We start from the raw sequence: 5652 nt of genomic DNA, 5'->3' as shown, positions 1-5652 counted from the left end.
CATTCAAGCCTCAGGTGGACTCCACGTTTCTCCATTTCCCTGCCTTCCGCTTTTCTTTCCTTAACAAGCTTCTTGTAACATTTGCATTTGATGAGGTTCAAGAGGTCACTTCCCCTCTCCTTCTCCGCCCTCCTGGCTCGGCAGAGCGGCCGCGTCCGGACCCCCGGTGAAGGCCGTCCAAGCCCGCGGTGCCCGGCGGCGGCTGCGCTGCCTGAGGTTTCGCGCCTCGCGCCCCGCGGCCGCCGCGCCGCCGCTGCAGGGGCCGGTTTCGCCCACAGTGAGCTCAGCCTGCCCTTCCCAGCCCTGCGCCGCCTCGCGAGTCCCGGAGAGGCCCGCGCCGGCCTCGAGGCAAAAGACGACCGCCGAAATGCGACCGTCTGTCGCCTGCTTCTTCCAAGCAAAATTTGGAGACAAGTTCCACCCGGGGACGAACCTGGCCAAGGGTCAGACGTGGAAGAGAAGTCCCTAAAACAGAAATTCCCTCCCCGCTTTCCACCTCCAGCTTCCAGACGCCGCCCTCGGTGACACCCCTCGCGAAGGGCGCGCTCCCACACCGGGGTCGCCACTGCGCCCAGCTGCAGAAAGCACTCCGCACCTCCAGCAGTTCGAGGCATGGAGCCGGCGCGGGTGGCGCCGCCGGGGCCTGGAGAAGCCGCGCTGAGTCCGACGCCGGCCACCAGGCCCCTCTTGGAGAACTAGACAGGCCACAGCACGCAGGACCCCGGCTGCGGCCAGCCCCGCGGCCACCACGCGCTCCAGCCCGCGCGCACCTGCTTGGCTCCCCCGCGTTCCAGCTTAAGCAGTCGGCCCCTGGGTCCTGCCCCGACTTTTCGTACTTTCTCCCTGCTCCGTGCCTAATTCAATTCTTAACCAAATCCTAAAAGCACAGCAGTTTGGTTGGGGCTGGGAGAGGCGCAGGGACCCAATTCTCCCCAAGCTCTGCGTGCCGCGGCCGAAACCACCCTGGGGAAAGCCGTAGGGCCGCGCCGGCCCACGCGGGACCGAGTTCAGAGGACTCTGCACCGTCAGTTTCAGGGCCTATGTTTACAGAGCGCTTTCCACATGCCGCACGCCGTTCTACGAGCTTGGCTTGTATTAATTCGTTTAATCCTCCCAACAACACTGTTAGGTCCTATAATGATCCCAATCGTAGAAATCACAAAACAGGTGCAGAAACAAAGTAACTTGTTCCAGATCACGTAGGTGGCAAGTGCGGGGTATTCTGGAGGAGGAGGGAGGGTGGAAAGCACAGAAAAAAAAATTAAATGGGAAAAAGCGTTGACGACCTTAGCATCTCACACGGCAGGTTCCATTTTCAGAGCCAAGCTGCGCACGAGCCTACAGGGTAGAGTAGGGGTGCCGGGCGGCGGCCCCTGGTCTCCTGGCGTACTTGGGGGTGGGAGACAGTCGCCGGCCACCGGACTCCTGCGACGCTGTGGCGCGGGTGGAAGGTGAGGGTCCTCCGCTGTCCCGCCGCCTCCCACAGGGCGGTCCAGAACCTGTTTCTCTTGCAAAGAAGACATAGGAGGGAGAGGAACAAAGTCCCGCCTGAAACAAACGCGGGGGCGGCTTTGCGGTCGGCCACGTCCGCTAGCAACCCGCGAGGCGCCCTTGCGAGCTGCGCGGGCGTCTTCTTTCCACTGCACTTTCACATTCTGCCGGATAGGATTTCGGGGGCAGAGGACTCCTCGAATGCAGACCGGCTGTCTGTGGCTGGACAGCCCCCCCAGTGCTGCAAAGGAATCTGATCTACCTGGAGGAACCAACCTCAAGGTCCCACCAAGGGAAGCATCCCCTCTCCTTCTCCCTCTCCCAGAGTTCCCTCTTTGCAGTGGAACCCTAGAGACCCAACCCGCAGCCCGAAAACGACCAGAGACCAGGGACCCCAGTCCTCATAGGCAGGCTTACACTTGTAGACAATGGACCCATCTTTTCTTCATTAAAGACAAACCCAAATCCACCTGTGAGAGGTTACCCAGGGAAGGAGAGATCCCAAGTACTGTGAAACTTAGAAGGTGCCTTAAAACTAAAGTGTTTTTATTGGATTGAACCAAAAATAACTGTAAATGTGTGTATGTCAGAATGTTAATACCTTTTTATAACTGTTATTTCACCTTTATAACAACTGTGGGAGGGGGCATCATTTTTTCTTGCTTTTATTTTCCTGATCCCCATTATACCATAAAAAAGAAACAAGCCCAGCAACATTGTTAAGTGACTTAAGGTAATCAGGAGCAGGTGCACTTCTCAAACTGTAAATCTAGGGCTACTCGTGACCACCCCATCGCCACTCATCTGAGCAGGGTGGTGTTGGGGGTGAGGGAAATGCTAAGAGTACAACATGGATTGTTGAGGGAGCAAAAACATCAAATCAATAAACAACTATTTGTGAAATACGTGTACAGAGTCCTGGGGTCAGGGGGCTGCACATAAAGCCAACCTTATCTCCCATGCTCCATAGTCCACTCCCCATGACTCCTTCACCCCTCCAGCCTAGTCCAAAATTCTCCCTCAGGCACTTTCAGATGATACGAAAAATTCTTCCACAGCTAGCCACTGTAAGGAAAAAATGATTTGGAAACTGCTGTACGATGCACATGGACAATGCATACCTGCAGATATTTTCAAAGGACACGTGCTCTTGCGATACATTATGTTGTCACGCATAGATGGAAGGCATCCTGGGGTTAACTCTGGTGACTGAAGGAAAGAGCACTCCTTTTCACAGTTTACAGCCACTGCGTGCTCCTGGTCTGCAGTGAGAGTGGGGGAGGGAACATCTGCCAGCCTTTCTGGAGATCCAGCAGCCAGAAGAAAACCAAGAAACTCAGAGCTGAAAGTCACCTGGGGAAATGGAGAGTTCTGTTTGTAAAATACACATCCAGAACCACGTCCCAACCTTCCTCATGGGAAGGTGTGCGTATCTAGGCCAAAATGTCATCTTAGGTATGAGAGCTGGAACCGGAGATGTGGAGAGGAGTTACAAAGTGCACTTTTAAAACATGATGTCTAGATTTCCTCTAAAATATTTCAGCAAGAAATGAAAACAGAAAGATGAATGAAGCAAGTGTGGCAAAACCTTGATAATTGTTACATGTAGGTGACGAGCGTATGAGAGGGCTTACTGTATACTCTCTCCACGTTGGTATACTATGAAACTTTTTTCATAATAACAAATACAAAAAAAGATCCTGCAGCCCCGGCTGAGCCACCCCTATCCACCTGGTGCCTCCCCTTTGTATCAAGCCGGCCCCAAAACGACCCCCTCAAGCTCCTTCCTATCTTGCAGACTTCTACCAGGACGAGTTTAGACAGCTGCAAGGGTTTTCTTAAGAAGCTAAAAGAAATGAGAAATCACAATTTTTAAAAAATCGTTGTCTTTCTGTCACTGTAACCACCGAAAGACGAGGTACTTCCTCCGGGGCAGAACGCTGACGCTGCGCAGAGCCAGGTGAATCCAGCTTCTCCAGCGGCGGGTGGGTGGGACGCTTTGTGGACTTGCTTGTTTTCCACCAAACCGCAGGACAGACACCTCCAGGAGCTCCAAGACAATTTACAAATGAAGGCACCGAGCCCCTGCCCCTCGCTTCAGAGAACCAAAATAACGGAACCGAATGTCCGTTTCTTCTGCAAAGCCTAAAGACGCTCGTGTCCCGTGGAGAGGTGCCCACACGTGACTCGGCTGCCCCTTCTTCTTGGGGGTCCGGGTAGGGGAGGGCAGGAAAGCAGGACATGCCCTAAGCGGGCCAAACGGGTGCGAGACGGGCGACACTGCAGGAATCCGCCGCCTGAGCGTCACACCCCGGCCGGCCCCGCGCCGGGGCTGGGGCCTGGGCTGCAGGCGCTGCGGGGACACGGGTCGCGGGCGTCAGGAGCCGCGAGCAGGTGACGCCGCGCCGGGCAGCCCCGCGGGCCGCGATTCCCGAGAGCCTGGCGCCACCCCGCGGAAGCGAGAGGAACTGCGGCGTCCTCGCGCTCCCACGCGGAGGGAGGAGGGACGCGCAGCCCAGACCGCAAAATGCCAGGGCTCCGGCGGGAGGGAAGGTGACTTGCATGTGACGACTCCGAGAGGCCAGGCCCGGCCTTCGCAGTTCACCCACGAGGATACCGTCACCAAGCCACCAAAGCACTCTGGCCAGGCCGAGACCCCTTTCCCCCGGGCCCCAAGAGAAAAAAGCGCTTTCTCCTAAAACACGAACTCCCCGCGGAGGGGCCCGGGGCTGCCTGGCACCGGGCAGGGTGTGTGGCGGCCGTGCGGGCGCGGGCGAGAGTCACGTGGAGGCAGGCGGAGAGGGCGAGGGGGCCCAGTAAATCATCCTGAGGGATGTTTGGCCCGAGTCCCTGTTTCCGAAAGGTTGCGGGACGGCTTTGACGTTGATTATATAGCTGTTCTCTTTTCAAGTGCGCGCCCCTCCCCACCGCAGCCCGTCTGGTGTGCGAGGATTGTGTTTGAAAGGGAGGAAGCATTCTTGAAGTGGTGGGTGATGGATTGTCTAAACCCTTCTGGGACGTTCTGGGCGGGGGTTTTCGAGGCAGCTCATCAATAAAGACCCCCCTGGAGAGAAGGGGCGGTCGGTGAACAGCCCCCGCCGCGCAGCCCCGAGGCCCCAGGCCTGGAACACAATCCTCGGTGTGGGGCACAGGGCGTGAGGGGAGGATGAGCTACCCCTGGGCAGATGGAGATTTCTCCTTGCCTGGGCCCTTTGACCCCCAAAGCCTTGCAGACTGGCCGCGTGGGTGCCATGGGGCGATTTCTTGGGAAAGGAAGGCAGCAGAAAGGCCCGTGGGCTCTCAGCGCCTTGGAGTCAGGGCAGCAGGAAGGACAGTGGACGTGCGGACACGCCTCCAGCCACCGTGCTCCCCTAGGAGAATTTCACCTTTACTTCGGTCCCTGTAGAACCCTACCTCTCAACCATCCTCGGGCATGTGGTTTACCTTGGCATAGATTTCCAAGCCGCTACAGAACACCTGTCCACCTCCCCCAGGCTGGAGGAGGGAATGGGAGGCGGGGGTAGCGGTAAGGGTCACCTGGTTCAAGCCGTCCCGGGTCTGACGGGCTGAGAGCCTCAAGGGCCACGCCCCAGGCCGGTGGTGTCCTCTGAGGTCGCAAAGCCACCTGGCTTCTGGAGGAGCAGCAGCCCCGGCCTTGGCTGGGAGAAGACCCAGTGGGGCCCTCTCTGCTCCAAACTTGAACTTCTCTGGGTCCTCACCAGGAGGAGGCTGCCCTGGGGTCAGGAACTCCGACGGAAATGAAGGGGAGGGGGCGTAGGTTCCCTGACACAGTTCGGCCTGGAGAGGCAGCCTTGGGGCCCAGACTCATCTCGGGCGCTCCCGGAGCTTCCCCGGCCTCTTCTGGCCCATCGCGAGCGAGCTCCCCTCCCCCTTTGGGTCGACTTCGGGCGCCTTTGGCCTTCCCAGGCCGCCGGGGTTCCGCGGAGGGGTCGGCCCCTCCCTCCCGCCGCCGCAGCCCGCCCGAGGGTCAGGCCGCATCCGGGGCCCGGGGCCTTTGGCCAGGCTGCGGGGAGGGGTCGAGGTGGGGGGTCCCCGAAGCAGCTCCTCGGAGGCGGCGTCTGGGCGCCCTGAGGTCCCTAGTCGGCCTCTGGGCGCCGAGCACGTTTTATTTATCCCCACAGAGGATGCTGGAGGACAAAA

The sequence above is a fragment of the Rhinopithecus bieti genome, unplaced genomic scaffold (assembly GCF_001698545.2).
Source record: "Rhinopithecus bieti isolate Rb0 unplaced genomic scaffold, ASM169854v2 scaffold_32012, whole genome shotgun sequence".
NCBI classification, from domain to species: domain Eukaryota; kingdom Metazoa; phylum Chordata; class Mammalia; order Primates; family Cercopithecidae; genus Rhinopithecus; species Rhinopithecus bieti.
The sequence above is the reverse complement of the archived record's forward strand: the minus strand, read 5'-3'. Positions refer to the sequence as shown.